This window comes from Sus scrofa, chromosome 16 (assembly GCF_000003025.6).
Source record: "Sus scrofa isolate TJ Tabasco breed Duroc chromosome 16, Sscrofa11.1, whole genome shotgun sequence".
Classification (NCBI taxonomy): Eukaryota; Metazoa; Chordata; class Mammalia; order Artiodactyla; family Suidae; genus Sus; species Sus scrofa.
Window position 1 is genome coordinate 23,826,463 of NC_010458.4, and position 16,374 is coordinate 23,842,836.

Consider the following 16,374-nt stretch of genomic DNA (forward strand, 5'->3'; position numbering starts at 1 on the left):
AGCTTTATTGATATGACATGCAATAAACTGCATGGGTTTCAGGTGTCCAGTCTGCTAAGTTATGACATATGTATACACCCATGAAACCACTACCCCAATCAATATGATGGACGTATAACCATTACATTCAAAAGTTTTCTTGTGCCCCTTTGTAACCTCTTCCTCCTGCCTCTTCTCCCTGTCCTCCAACTCCTACCCTAAGCATCTACTTCCTATCACTATAGATTAGTTTGCATTTTCTATAATTTTAAATAAATGGAATCATGTAATATGTACTCATTTCTTTGGTCTGGGTTCTTTCAATCAACACAACTATTTTGAAATTCACTCATTTTTGCCTATATAAATGATCCATTTTCTTTTATTACTGAGGATTATTCCATTGTATGAATATACCATTGTTTGTTTATCCATTGAACTGTTGATGGACATTTGAATTGTTTCTAATTTTTGCCTATTACAGATAAAACTGCTCTGAACATTGTATACAAGTCTTTGTGTGGACATACACTTTCATTTCTCTTGGGTAAATACCTCTGGCACTTTCGAGGGACGTAAAAAATGGTACAGCCACTGTGGAAAACAGTATGGAGGTTCCTCAAAAAATTAAACATAGGAGTTCCCATTGTGGCTCAGTGGGTTAAGGTCCGATGTTGTCTCTATGAGGATGTGGGTTCAATCCCTGGCCTCGCTCAGGGGGTTAAGGATCTAGCATTGCCACAGCTGCGGCATAGGTCTCAGATGCAGCTCAGATCTGGCCTTGCCATGGTTGTGGTGTAGGCCACCAGCTGCAGCTCTGATTTGACCCCTGGCCCAGGAATTGCCATATGCTACAAGTGCAGCCATAACAAGAAAAAAAATTTAAATAGAGCCATATGATCTAGCAATTCCACTTTGGGGTATATATCTTAAGAAAATGAAAACAGGATCTTGAAGAGATATCTGCACTCCCACGTTCACTGCAGCATTATTCACACTAGCCAAGACAGGGAAACAACCTAGGCATCCATGGATGGATGAATGGATAAAGATGTGATTTTTGTATCTATATCTGTACACGCAATGGAATATTATTCAACCATGAGAAAGATGGAAGTCCTGTCAGTTCCAACAACATGGCTAGACCTTAAAGGTATCAATCACGCTGAGTGAAATAAGTCAGACATGGAAAGACAAATACTATGTAATATCACTTATATGTGGAATCTAAAAAAGCCAACCTCATGGATACAGAGAGTAGAATGGTAGTTACTAGAGGCTGAAAGTTGAAGAAAATAGGAAGATGTTGGTCAAAGGTACAAACTTTCAGTTACAAGATGAATAAGTTCTGAGAATCTAATAAACAGCATAGTGAATACTAACAATACTCTATTTCGTACTTGAAAAGTTGTGAAAAGAGTAGACCTTAAATGTTTTCAAAACATTTTTGTAATAACAAAAAGAATTAGTTATTACACATTAGCTAGCACTAGGGTGGTAATCATTTTGCAATTTTAACCCTAAATTAACTTGTTAACTGTATAAAATCAACACTTCAAACTTACACCATGTTACATGTCCATTGTATCTCAATAAGGTGAAAAACAATACACATTAAAAGAAAAAAAAACAGAAGAAGAAGAAACTCTCAGACTTATTTCCAAGGTACAGTCTTGCACTCCCAGGAGCAGTGTATGAGAGCCCCAGTTTTCTTTTTTTGTTTGTGTAGATTTGGATTTCCATCTGGTATCACTTTCCTTCTGCCTGAAGGACTTCTGTTGACACGTCTTGTGATGAAGTTCTGGTTTGCTGGTGATGTATTCTTTCAATTTTTGTATGTCTGAAGGTCTTTATTTCACCTTTGTTTTGGAAAGACAGTTTTGTGATTGACAGCTCCAGGACTTTAAGGTACTGTCGCACTGAGGTCTTGTTTACATTTTTTCTGATAAGAAATTCGCTGCCATCCTTTTGTTTTTGTGTCTTATTTTACTGACTGCTTTGAAGATGTTCTCGTCTCTGGTTTAGAGTAATTTGATTACAATATGCTTTACTGTTATTTTCCTCATTGTTTTTGTGCTTGGAGTTCATTGAGTTTCTTGGATCTGTGGGTTTCTAGTTTTCACCAAATCTGGAAACTTTCTGGCTATCATCTACAAAGATTTTTATCTGTATTAGTTATTGACGGCTGTGTAACAAGTAACTCCAAAATGCCGCAGCTGAAAACAAGACACTTTCTATCTCACACTTTCTGTGGCTCAGGAATCTAGGCACAGCTTAGGTGGGTGCCTCTGCCTCTGAAGCTCTCTGTGGTTGCAATCAAGGAGCTATTGGCAGATGTCAGAAGATCTGATTCCAAACACTCACATCCTTGTTGGCAGTCTGGGTTCCTTGCCAGGTAAATCTCTCTGCAAGATGGCCTTATGATGTGGCATCTGGCTTCTCCAGAAAAAAGACAGTCGAGAGAGTGAGAAAGAGGGTTCCCAAGATAGAATCCAGACTCTTTTTGTAATCTAGTTTTGGAATTTATATCCCTCACTTCTGCACTATTTCCTTTATCAGAAGTGAGTCAATAAATTGACCCCGAACACAATAGATGGGGATTAAGGATCATGAATGACAGGAAGCAAGGGTCATTGAGGGGCAGCCTAGGGGCTGCCCACCACTCCACTTTTCCTTTGCGAACTGCACTTACACATTTATTAGGCCACTTAAACTTGTCACAGCTCAGCGATTCTCTGTTTGTTTCTTTCTCTGTTTTTAAATTCACTATTTTCTCTGTACTTCATTTGCATCTTTTTTTCCCCCTTTTTATGGCCGCACCTGTGGCATTTGGAAGTTCCCAGGCTAGGAGCAGAATTGGGGCTGCAGCTTCCGGCTTATACAACAGGCACAGTAACACCGGATAGAGCTGCATTTGCAACCTATGCCCCAGCTTGCAGGAACACAGGATCCTTAACCCACTGAACGAGGCCAGGGATTGAACCCACATCCTCACAGTCACTATGTCAGGTTCTTAACCTGCTGAGCCATAAAGGGAGCTCTGTCTGTACTTCATTTTGGATCACTTCTCTTGCTCTGTCTTCATGTTTATTAATCTTTTCTTCTAAAATGTTCAAACATCTATTAATACAATCCAGTGCATTTTTCATCTCAGACATTGTGCTTTTCATCTTTAAAATTCCAATTTGGGCCTTTATTATATCTTCCACATCTCTAGTTAGCTTTTCAAACATATGAAATAGAGTTATATTAACTGTTTTAATGTCCCCTTGCTGACGATTCTAACACCTGTGTCAATTCTGGGTCAGTTTCAACTGGTTGCTTTTTCTCCTCATAGTTTGCTGCTTCTTGGTACTTCTTTACTAGATGCTACACGTTGTGACTTTTAACTTGTTGGATGTTGGATATTTTTGTATTTCTATAAACCTTTTTAGCTTGTTTAGGGACAGAGCTAAGGTACTTGGAAAGAGTTTGAGCCTTTTGGAGTGCTTTTCAGATTTGTTAGGTGGGGAGTTCCTGCTGTGGTTCAGTGGGTTAAGAATCTGACTGCAGCAGCTTGAATCACTGTGGGAGGTGCGGGTTCAATCACCAGTCTGGTGCACTGGGTTAAAGGATCAGGCATTGCTGCAGCTACAGCTCAGATTCACTCCCTGGCCCAGGAACTTCCATATGCTACAGGTGTGGCCATTAAAAAAAAAAAAAAAGATTTGTTAAGTGGGAATGGAAGTGTTCAGTGTTCAATAAATAAGGCTAACTACTGAGACAAGACCCCTCTGTGTACCCCATGCCATTCCCCATGAATCACGATGGTGTTCAGTCTATAACGTAAGAATAGGCATTATTGCTGGCTCTTATGGGAGCTGAACATTGTCATCCTTTACCCTTTTGGATGGTTCTCCTGGTCTCCAGTAGTTCCTCACATGCCTGAGCTTATCAGCTACACACTTATGCAAAGGAGCATCTTTCTCTGTGGATCTCTCTCTCCTTTCTCGTGTGCTGCCCTGAGAACTCCAGCTGCCATGGTTCCTCCATCTCACCACTATCTCCTCAACTCAGGATCTTCTCTGGGTTTCTCTTCCCTGCCCTGTGCCCTGTAAATGATCTCAAAGCAGTGAGTTGGAACAATTATAGGGATCACTTTGTTTTTTTCCTGTCTTGCATAGATCATTACCCTTTGTGGCCTGATAGTCAGTATCTTGAACACTATTGTTTCACAATCTTTTAAGGGTTTTGGTTGTTTCAAGAGAGAGAGTCATTTTGGTCACTGTTCCTCCATCTTGGCTGGAAGCAGAAGTCTGGCCTCCAGGCAAAATTCTTCGAGTGTTGCTGGTGTTCGAGGCATGCTGGTGTCTATCCTTTCATTCTTTATAATGGCTAGGGATAAAGGAGAAACCCTTGTGTGTATGGAGATAGGTGAGGGAGAAGGAAAGAGGATTAATGTCCCCCCCATATTTAGAAGCTGCTTTTCACCACCCCCACCCACATATCATTTCTATAAAACTTATCTTTCATGCTGTCATTGGATTTTTGTGTGTGTGTGTGTGTCTTTTTAGGGCTGCACTCAAGGCATATGGAGGTTCCCAGGGTAGGGGTCTAATCGGAGCTGTAGCTGCCGTCCTACACCACAGCCACAGCAACACCAGATCTGAGTCACATCTACAAACTACAGCACAGCTCACAGCAACGCCAGATCCTTAACTCACTGAGTGAGGCCAGGGTTTGAACCTGCATCCTCATGGATACTAGCCAGGTTCATTAACTGCTGAGCCAAGACACGAACTCCTGTCACTGCATTTTCATCATAGGTTATCCATCCATGGTTTTGAGGCCCACAGATGTTCAAACCTTTGGCCCACAACCTGGCACTATGTTAAGGCCAGACTCTGGCTAAAGATGTCTTAGAAGATAATCTTTCCTGGTTCATGTCCATGCAGCTAAATTAAGCAGCTGATTCATCTCTGGTAGTTACACCAAACCATTTGGTGCTGTTCACCACTGGCCATTAATATGTCAGCAGCATCTCTGTATAAATCCTATCTTCTGCCTGTGTAAAGAATACTGATTAGTTTGACTATACCAGAATCCAATTAGCATTCCCTCTTCTCATCTAATTTTTTAAATGTAATTTTGTTAATGTGAATTTTAACGGTGATTTATGGTAACTGCATCCCTTTACCTTCTCATGTAACTAGAACGAGATCCCTTCTTCTTTTTTTGAGGTCAAAGTCCAGCAAGAGCTGCCTTGCTCATAATTCTCATTCTTTTCCATTTCCGGCTATAATATTTTTGTGGTATTTTTAATCCTCTACTTTTAATCATTCTTCACTGCACCCCATCCTCAAGCTGACTTAGTCTGCTCTTAATGACAGACTTCGCAAAGCAATGTTTCCTGGAAAGGCTGCTCTTCATTAGCCGGGAAGGACAGGAAATATTCATGTCAATGCTCTGAGAACCATCGCCTCCTACGACCAGAGGAAGAGAGTTCGCACCAAGTTACGTAACCCAGAGGGTCTGGTGAATGCCCTTGTCAGGACAGGGGGACAGTATCAGCTTAAAAGCAGCTTGGACATTTCTGAAGGGGGAAAGAGAGCCTTGATAAGCCTATCTGATTAAATATTGTTTCTGCCCTGGAATTTGTTATGAATCTGACATTTGTCTCAGTAATACACTGACTTCCACAATCTGCAGAGATAAGTACCAAATAATTACCAGAAAAATCATGCTGCAGTGTGGGAAATGGCACCCTCCCAATCTGAAGGAGCCAATGTGCATTCCCAAGCTTTTACTGGAGAATCACCAAAGCACGTAGGAGAAACAGATGTGACAGCCTTGAGGCGAGAGGAAGCTTTTTGGAGCTCCAAAAATTTGAGGCAATCGAGATTGTTGTGGTTAAGAGCACAAGTTCTAGGGCATGACTCTCTGGTTCAAACCTCAAATCTACTACTTTATAGCCGTGTAAACTTGGGAACATCACACCGCATCTCTGCCCATCAATTTTGCCTCCTGTGAGATGGAGATGTAACGGTATCTGTGTCACAAAGTTGTCCGTGACAACTCAATTACAGTAAGTTCATACATGAAAACACTTAGACCAGTACCTGATATGCACCAGTGTTAGCCACTATTTTTCTTTTTTTAATTAATTGAAGTATGTTGATATATAACATTGTGTAAATTTAAAGTGTACAGCGTGTTGACTGATACATTTATATACTGTACAAGCAGACCTCAGAGATATTGCTGAGCTGGTTCCAGACCAAGGAGATAAAATGAGTCACAAGAATTTTGTGGTTTCCCAGTGCATTTCAAAGTTATCTTTACACAAAAAGTTTGCAATGGAATTATGTCTAAAAACAAAACTACATACGTTAATTAAAAAATACTTTGTTGCTAAAAAATGCTAACCATCATCTGAGCCTTCAATGAGCTGTCATTTTTTTTTTTTTGCTGGTGGGAGGATCATGCCTCAATGTTGATGGCTGCTGATTGATCAGGGCAGTGGTTGCTGAAGGTTGGCGTGGCTGTGGTGATTTCTTAAAATAAGACAAAAATGAAGTTTACTGCATTGATTGACTCTCTCTTTTTTTTTTTTTGGTCTTTTCTAGGGCTGCACCCACAGTATATGGAGGTTCCCAAGCTAGGGGTCTAATCGGAGCTGTAGCCACAAGCCTACGCCAGAGCCACAGCAATGTGGGATCTGAGCTGCGTCTGCGACCTACACCACAGCTCACGGCAGCACCGGATCGTTAACCCGCTGAGCAAGGGCAGGGATGGAACCCGAAACCTCATGGTTCCTAGTCGGATTCGTTAACCACCGAGCCATGATGGGAACTCCTGCATTGATTGACTCTTCATTTGACAAACGATTTCTTGGTAGCAAGGGCTGCTTGAAAGCATTTTACCTACAGTAGAACTTCTTTCAAATTAAAGCCAATCCTCTGAAACTCTGCTTTATCCACCAGGCTTGTGTAATATTCTAAATCCTCTGTTGCCATCTGCAACAATTTTCACAGCATCTTCATCGGGAGAAGATTCCATCTCAAAAACCCACTTGCTTTGTTCACCCAATGAAGCAATTCTTCATCCATTAGAGTTTCCTCGTGAGATGGTGGCAATGCAGCCACATCTTCAGGGTTCACTTCCAATTCCTGTTCTTTTGTTGCTTCCACCACGTCTGTAGTCACTTCCTCCACTGAAGTCTTGAACTCCTCAAAGTCATCTGTGAGGGGTGGAACCAACTTCTCCCAAACTCCTGTGACTGTTGATATTTTGATGTCTTGTCTCCCTTATTTGTATTTGTATGACTCATGAAGGTTCATGATGGCATCTAGAATGGTGACTCCTTCCAGAAGGTTTTCAATTTCCTTTACTCGGATCCATTAGAGGAATCACTCTCTATGGCAGCTATAGCCTCATGAACTGTATTTCTTTTTAAAAAAAAATTTGAAAATCAAAATTAATCCTTGATCCATGGGCTGCAGAATGTATGCTGTGTTAGCGGGCATGAAAACAACATGAACCTCCTTGTCCATCTCCAGCAGAGCTCCTGGGTCACCAGGTGCATTGTCAATAAGCAGTAATATTTTGAAAGGAATTTTTTTTTTCCCTGGGTAGTAGGTCTCAACAATGGGCTTAAAATATTCGGTAAACCATGTTGAAAACAAATGTGCTGTCATCCAGGCTTTGTGGTTCTGTTTATAGAACACAGGCAGGGTACATTTAGGATACTTCTTAAGGGCCCTAGGATTTTCAGAACGGTAAAAAAGTACTGGCATCACCTTCAAGTCACTGGCTGCATTAACCCCTAACAAGAGAGTCAGCCAGTCCTTTGAACCTTTGAAGCCAGGCCTTGATGTCTCCTCTCCAGCTATTTAAGTCCTAGAGGACTTCTTCCCCAATAGAAAGCTTTTAAAAAAATCTACATTGAATATCTGTTGTTTACTATAACCAACTTCATAAATGATCTTAGCTAGAGCTTCTGGATAACCTGCTGCAGCTTCTACATCAGCACAGCTTCACCTTGCACTTTGAAGTTATGGAGACGGTTTTTTCCTTCAACTTCATGAACCAGCCTCTGCTAGCTTCAAACTTTTCTTCTGCAGCTTCCTCACCTCTCTCAACCTTCACAGAACTGAAGAGAGTTAAGGCCTTTCTCGAGATTAGGTTTTGGCTCGAGGCTATGTTGTGGCTGGTTTGATCCTCTCTCCCGACCACTGAAACTTTCTCTGTATCAGCAATAAGGCTGTTTCACTTTCTCATTTGGGTGTTCACTGGAGTAGCACTTTTAATTTCCTTCAAGAACTTTGCCTTTGCCTTCAGAACTTGGCTACCTGTTTGGCCCAAAAGGTCTAGCTTTTGGCTTATCTCGGCTTTTGAGGTGCCTTCCTCACTAAGCCTAATCATTTCTTGCTTTTGGTTTAAAGTGAGAGCTGTGTGACCCTTTGCTTCATTTGAACACTTAGAGCCATTGTAGGGTTACTGACTGGCTTACTTTCAATATCATATCTCAGGAAATTGAGGGTGAAAGAGATGGGAGAATGGCTGGTTTGTGGAGGAGTCGGAACACACAACGTTTATTGTTTAAGTTCACCATCCTATTTGGGCAGAGTTTGCGCCCCCCTCCGCAAGAAATTACAATAGTGACATCAAAGACCACCGATCACAGACTACCATAACAAATATGATAATAATGAAATACTAAAAGAAATAGAATTACAATTGAAATATTGTCAGAATTACCAAAATGTGACAGAGAAATAAGTGAACAGATGTTGTTTGAAAAGTCATGCTGATAGACTTGCTTGATGTGAGGTTACCACAAATCTTCAACTATATACAAAAAAGCAAAAGCTTCAAGCACAGTAAAACGAAGCATAATAAAATGAGATATGCCTGTAACATGACAGCTGTTGTAGCAACACTCAGCACCCCATCTCATGGCGAAATTATCCTTTATTTTGTGTGGTGGGAATTGTTAAAAATCTAGTCTTTTAGCAAGTTTGATGACTCTAAGGCAATCTCGTTGTCTATATTTACTACACGCTGCATTAGATCTCCAGAACTTGTCTGTTCCTTAGAAGTTTGTACCCTTAAACATCTCTATTTCCTCACCCTCAGCCCCCGGTAACCACTATTTTACCCTGTTTTTATAAGTTTGATCTTTTGATATTTCGCATGTAAATGATATATAGTATTTGTCTTTCTGCGTCTGACTTCTCTCTCTTAGCATACTGTCCTCAAGGTCTTGTGGAGAGATTAACCTGGGGTTGGATCAGTGCAGTTCAATATGGAAGCCACACAGAACCACTAAGTGGTTCAAGTGGGCCTGATGTGACAGAATAACTGAATATCAAATTTCGTGTTTTTTTAACTGAAGTATGGTTGATTTACAATATTTGTGTTAGTTTCAAGCGTACAGCAAAGTGATTCAGTTATATAGAAAGAATACACTTTTTCAGATTCTTTTGCATTACAAGATACTGAATCTAGTTCCTTGTGCTATACAGTAAGTCCTTGTTGGTTATCTATTTTATACATAGTAGTGTGTATCTGTTAATCCCAAACTCCTAATTAACCCCTCCCCCCCCCCCCCTTTTTTTTTTGCTATTTCTTTGGGCCGCTCCCGCGGCATATGGAGGTTCCCAGGCTAGGGGTCGATCGGAGCTGTAGCCACCAGCCTACACCAGAGCCACAGCAACGCGGGATCCGAGCCACGTCTGCAACCTACACCGCAGCTCACGGCAACGCCGGATCGTTAACCCACTGAGCAAGGGCAGGGACTGAACCCGCAACCTCATGGTTCCTAGTCGGATTCGTTAACCACTGCGCCACGACGGGAACTCCCCCTTTCCCCTTTAGTAACCATAAGTTTGTTTTCCATGTCTGTGACTCTATTTCTGTTTTGTAAAGAAGTTCATTTGTGCCATTTTTTAAGATTTCACATAAAAGTGACATCATATAATATGTCTTTCTCTAAATTACTTCTCTCTGTATGATAATCTCTAGGTCTATCCATGTTGCTGCACATGGCATTATATCATTCCTTTTTATGGCTGAGTAGTATTCCATCTATATATGTATCACATCTTCTTTATCCATTCATCTGTCAATGGGCATTTTGGTTGCTTCCATGTCTTGGCTATTGGAAATAGTGCTGCTATGAACACTGAGGTGCATATATCTCTTTAAACTAGAATTTCACCTTTTCCAGAAATATGCCCTAAGCGGGATTGCTGGATCATATGGCAACTCTATTGTTAGTATTGTAAGGAACCTCTGTACTATTCTCTATAGTTGAAGTGCCAATTTACATTCCCACCAACAGTGTAGGAAGCTTCCCTTTTCTCCACACCCTCTCTAGGATTTATTATTTGTAAATTTTTGATGATGGCAGTTCTGATTGGTGTGAAGTGGTACCTCACTGTGGTTTTTATTTGCATTTCTCTAATAATTAGTGATGTTGAGCATGTTTTCAAATGCCTGTTGGCCATCTGTATGTCTTCTTGGAGAAATGTCTATTTAGGTCTTCTTCCTAAGTTTTGATTGGGTTGTTTGTTTTTGATATTGAGCTGTATTAATTGTTTGTATATTCTGGAAATTTTTTAAATTAATTTAATTTAAGCTAATATTTGATTCAGTTACTAGAATAATTTAAAATATTTTTAAAACAATTTGGGAGTTCCCGTCATGGTGCAGCAGAAACAAATCCGACTAGGAACCATGAGGTTGCGGGTTTGATCCCTGGCCTTACTCAGTGGTTAAGGATCTGGTGTTGCCATGAGCTGTGGTGTAGGTTGCAGATGCAGCTTGGATCTGGCATTGCCGTGGCTGTGGTGTAGGCCAGCAGCTGTAGCTCTAATTAGACTCCAGGCCTGGGAACCTCCATATGCCATGGGTGTGGCCCTAAAAAGAAAAAAAAAAAAAAAATTCAGGTATATGAATGTACCCTTTAAAGGGTAAATTTTATGAACTCTAAACACAAATAAAGTATTTCTGATAAAAATTTGATGTCCAGATTTTGAAGATAAGGTATAAGAAAAAAGATGGCAAAAATATTGATATTTTCAAAATAATGATTGCATATTAAAATGATAATGTTTGGATATATTGGGTTAAATAAAATACATTAAAATTATTTTCCCTTGTTTCTTTTTACTTTTTAAATATAGCTACTAGAACATTTAAAATTATATAAGTGGCTCACGTCATATTGAACAGGCTGGGCTAGATTATGATGGAGCTTATTTGCCCTGCTAAAATGTTTGGGTTTGTCCAAAAAGCAATCGGAAGAAACAGGATCAAATAAACAGATTCTATATTTACATATCAGAAAATTTACCCTGGCTGCTGTGTGGGGAATGGATTTGATGGAAATAAGTCCAGAGTTATGGAGATCACTTAGTTGAAGAAATGTAGGCAGGAGAGAATGGTGGCGTGAACCGGGCACGGCAATGTGGATGGAAGAAGCGGGCACGTTGACGAGGTCAATGTCCTCCGTAAGACTGAGTGAGGGGTGTCCAGGTTGACTCCAGGGTATGTGGGGTGGCCAACCACATGATTCTCTGGGGAAGAGCCTGGAGGATAAGGAATGGAACTTAAATTTAAGTGGCAGACTAAGTGCCTTTAACAAAACCACCCCTGATTCCTTCAGTTCATTTACTTAATCAGGTTGCACAGGCTCCCACAGCCAAAATATTGCTTTTAGGAACTACTGGCTCTCCTATTCTTTCCCATATGCTCCTAAAGCACAAAATTAAGTCCTAAAATGATCTCCCTCTATCTCTCCTTTAAAAACAACAACAACCAAATCAAGTATCTTCCGATATCATCACTGCCATTTAGTGAACATAGTGAGTGTTCCTCACTTTGTCCTCAAGGAGCTTCCAGATGCAAAGGGATTTTTTTTTTTTTTTTTTTTTTTTTTTTTTTTTTTTTGTCTTTTTGCGTTTTTCTTGAGCCACTCCCGCCGCATATGGAGGTTCCCAGGCTAGGAGTCAAATCGGAGCTGTAGCTGCCACCTACACCACAGCTACAGCCACGTGGGGTCCGAGCCGTGTCTGCGACCCACACCATAGCTCACGGCACATCGGATCCTTAACCCACTGAGCAAGGCCAGGGATCGAACCCGCAACCTCATGGTTCCTAGTCGGATTCGTTAACCACTGTGCAACGATGGAACTCCAAAGGGAATATATTTATTTATTTATTTATTTATTTTTTGTCTTTTTGCCATTTCTTGGGCCGCTCCTGCAGCATATGGAGGTTCCCAGGCTAGGGGTCCAATCGGAGCTGTAGCCACCAGCCTATGCCAGAGCCACAGCAACGCTGGATCCGAGCCGCGTCTGCAACCTACAACACAGTTCATGGCAACGCCGGATCCTTTAAACCATTGAACAAGGCCAGGGACCGAACCCGCAACCTCATGGTTCCTAGTCGGATTCGTTAACCACTGCGCCACGACGGGAACTCCGGGAATATTTTTACAATGAAGATGAAAGGGAAGGCCTTCTGGAGCCATTCCTTCCCCAGGGAAGAAACAGTTCCACGGAAAGAACAGAGGCTTGGGATCCAGACACACCTGCCCTTGGATCCTAGTCCTGCTCCTTTCTGATTCTATGCCCTGGCACATGAAAGACTCACAATCAATATTTGTTGAACAGATGAGCTTGACTTAACTCCTCTGAGCCTCAGTTTCCTGGTCTGTATAAATGGGGCAGTTATTTTTGCTCTGAAGAGTTGTTTTGCGCATGAGATCACCCTGTACATAAAGAGTCTGGCACTTAACACTCATCAAATGATAGCATTTTGGTTATATCTTGGAATAAAACTAAAAGAAGGCAAAACTCTTTGTGGCATATTTCAAATGCTGTACATGGTCCACTTTGCCTTCAGACTACCATTTTGTGTATTTCCAGGGCACTATGGACATGCTGGCACGTATCTCTTAAATCTTGAGATGATCCTCAACCCCAGAGTCTTGTGAGCAGCAACCTTCAGCCTTCTCTGCATCAGGTCTCCCGGCAGGGCTGTGGGACCACTGACTGCCATGGCTTTTGTGAATGGTCTTCTTTCCCTTATCTTTCTTCCCTACCTCCACGCCCCCTGGGGAAGAAATCTTAGAAAGTCAAAGTGCTGAAAAGAGGACAAGAGAGCTCTGAGCCAGAACATGAGTCACACCCCTCATGCTCCCCCCCCAACTGATTAACTAAAGTCAGCTTTTCCTGAAATGGCAGCGGACACTTGTGTATTAGCTGAAAGGCTCACCGTCCAGCAACCTGCCCTCCTTTCCCCACTGAGTGTGTAGCAGCCATTTCCAAGTCTTGCCTTTTATCACAGCTTAACAAATATTTATGCATAAAGTACAAAAAGCAGGCCCATCATTCTTCACTGTCATTTAAGAATAGTACCACCCTTCTTCTCCAACATTTTGCAAGGAAATAACCCACGCTCACCCGCTGGGCTGGAAAGGGGACACCTAAAAGCCATTAAGAAGTACTGAGGCAGGCTATGTGGCCAAGGAAATGGCCAAGAAATGGAAAACTTGTCCAGACATTGGCGTGATAAGGTTCCCAGAGAAACAGGGTCCTGAACCATTCATCCATCAAACCAGTGTTTGCAAAGTGGCTCCACTCTATCCTTCTATGTCTGACCCCACTGGAAGACAGGACCCTGGTCCTTGAGAATCTTATCATTTATTGAGGCCAACAAAACACACATTTGAAAGAAACATAATTTGCTGACTAAGCGCTTAATGGATGACATTGACTCCTAAGTGGAAGAAGAGTTTCCAGAAAAGGGAATCAATGCAGGCTGCGGATGCAGAAAAGGTCTATGTGAAGAAGACAGAGGTTAAGCTAGACTCTGAAGGGTGGGTAAGATTTCAGTAAACGAAGGAATGGAGGAAAGATGGTGGAAAGTTCTGATGTGCTGGGAGGGATGGGGAGGGAGAGGCAAAGGCAAGAGATGCTGGTAAGTACATGCTACCCACAAAATCCTCACCCCTACACTATATTCCACTCTATCCTCTCCTCAGTTTCCCTCCTTTCTTGAGCCTCACCTCACACTATTCTTTTTTTCATTTTAGGGCTGCACCTGCAGCACATACAAGTTCTCAGGCTAAGCATCAAATCTGAGCTGCAGGTGCCAGCCTATGCCACAGCCACAGCAACGTGGGATCTGAGCCAAGTCTGCAACCTACACCACAGCTCATGGCAACACCAGATCCTTAACTCACTGAGTGAGGCCAGGGGTTGAACCTGCATCTCGTGGATACCGGTAGGGTTCTTAATCGGCTGAGCCACCGCAGGAACACTTGCCTCACATATTTCTTTGGCCAACTTTGATTTCCCTCTTTTCTTTATCTGTCTCCACCACCCTTACTGATAAATGGACCTAAAATCCTTTCTAATGTTTTGCATATGGAATTCTTAGCTTCCAAACAAAAGCAAAGACTCCTATGAATTATTACCCAGGGGCTGAAATTGAAATTATTTCTCTCCACCTCAGGCCCCTGAGAAGACCAAAGAGTTCCATGACGGCTGTCCTGGCATTCTGAAGAGACAATGTGGGGGGACCAAAATGTTGCTAAAAACTGCAAAAGAATCCTTGGGGGAGACGAAAGCTCTGAAATTGTAGGGTCATTTGATAGCTAGCATGGAAAGCACTCATTTGCTCTGCCTCTCTCTGTTTCTCTTTCTTCCTTTTCTTCTATTTATTTTATTTTATTTTTTCCAGAGTTTTCCACAAGTGGGTTCATTCGCAAAGAGAAAGCCAGGTTTGGGCTACAACACCTTCACAAAACAGAAGCCTTTGAAAACGCGGGCCCAGATCAAGGCACAGACCCCTTCCCCTTTTCCTGACCCCATCCCTACATTCGTCCCTGTAATTTGTTCGGCTTGATGCTACCCTGAGTGTCCAGGCGGTTGGGACCCACAGCCCCTTTGGGATGAGAAGGGAAGGCATCCTTCCTCTCTCCTCCTCTCAGAGGCTCTGAGGTGGCTGGCCCTCTGCCTGGCTCTGCCAGAAAGTGGCATGACCACCAGGGCGACTGTGGTCAGCACAGGAAGAAAATCTCGGGTATTCACAGCTAAACGATGGTTTGAGCAATGCTGGCGACTGAGGGCTGGCTGGGCAAAGGAGCCAGAATAGCAGCAGAAATGCACTCTTTGACTCTGCTTCCCCCCTGAAACTGCCTCTAAAAGAACCAGAGAAAGAAACCTAACGTTCATGGCTGGGCTTGGCACCGTGGCAGCCCTGTGGTGAGTGCCAGGGCAGGCTCAGCAGGGGTTTCCTTTAGGGTCTAGAGTGTAACATGAGGATGCTCAAGGCCCTCTCCACAACATGGGAGGAGCCTTCTTTGACCCTAAGAAAGATCCCTGGAGCTCAAGATTTTCCAGTCCAGTTCAAAATCCCAGATGCCTTTTCCATCGGAGACACGGTTCCCATTATTTCTGAGCTCTGGTCATATCAGCTTGTGCTGCAGAGACCCTGAGATCTTCATTACCAAGCTGAGTAAGGAATCTGCCTGCATTCATTGGAGTTGTTTTTCCCCAATTGCTTCTTTTCACAGTGGAACAGAGGTAGGGCTTGTGTCTGCCATGGTACAGGTGTCTGGCCTCTGCATAACTAAACTTCTTCCATCCTAAATCACTGCCTTACATCGGCCCCAAAGATCTGGGAAATGGATGGGAAGTTCCCCCTTTCTGTTCCATCCTTTCTTTAAAACAAAGAGGCCCGGACATGGACATATCTGTAGCAGAAGCTTGCACACTGGGATAGGGTCATATTCTCCATGCTCCTAAGTTATTTTTATTCACTTAAGAGAATCAGAAAAAGCACAGGAGGCCCTCAGGACATGCAGATAAAACGTGACAGCTGAAACTGGCATCTTCGGGAGCAGCTCAAGGAGGCTGGCACCCGCTAGGCAGAGCATTTCAAAGGAGCTGGGAGGCTGCTGTCGCCAAACTGAGGACCATCTGGGGAGGGTGGTTTGAAAGAAACAAGCCCTCTCTCCTTAGAACCAAGTTTTGCACACTGTCCTCCAGCGGAAGAGAAGAAGCGGGAATTCACTTATTCAAAGGGCCTTCGGTGTGATGCTCATTTTGTTTTTTCTTCTGTAAAGACCAATGTTTAAAGAGAATCCTTTGGCAGGCTGATTGCAGTCTTGTTTGTACCAGAGCAAAAGAACTCTTGGTTATAAATATGCAAAGCATAATGAAAAGATTACGGCTCAGTGGCCGGGGTGCAAATTGGCCTGGGTTGTTTACTGCTTGAGGAATGCCTTCCCTCCCAGTGCAATCCCACACACAGAGGAGAATCCACGGAGACAAATAACTTTTTATGTCCCACGTCTCTGCCTCCCAGAGCTTGTGACACTGTGCCCTGACCACGTGGAAG

The 16,374-nt window shown here is 42.5% G+C and overlaps 1 long non-coding RNA gene across 1 annotated transcript in view; it reads right to left on the reverse strand.

Annotated features, from left to right (window-relative positions):
- Positions 10,883 to 16,374, reverse strand: part of LOC106506470 — a 205,574-nt gene continuing 200,082 nt past the window's right edge. The window contains exon 6 of the long non-coding RNA XR_002339806.1: positions 10,883 to 11,552. This is a non-coding gene — a long non-coding RNA (uncharacterized LOC106506470). The remainder of the gene's footprint in view (positions 11,553 to 16,374) is intronic.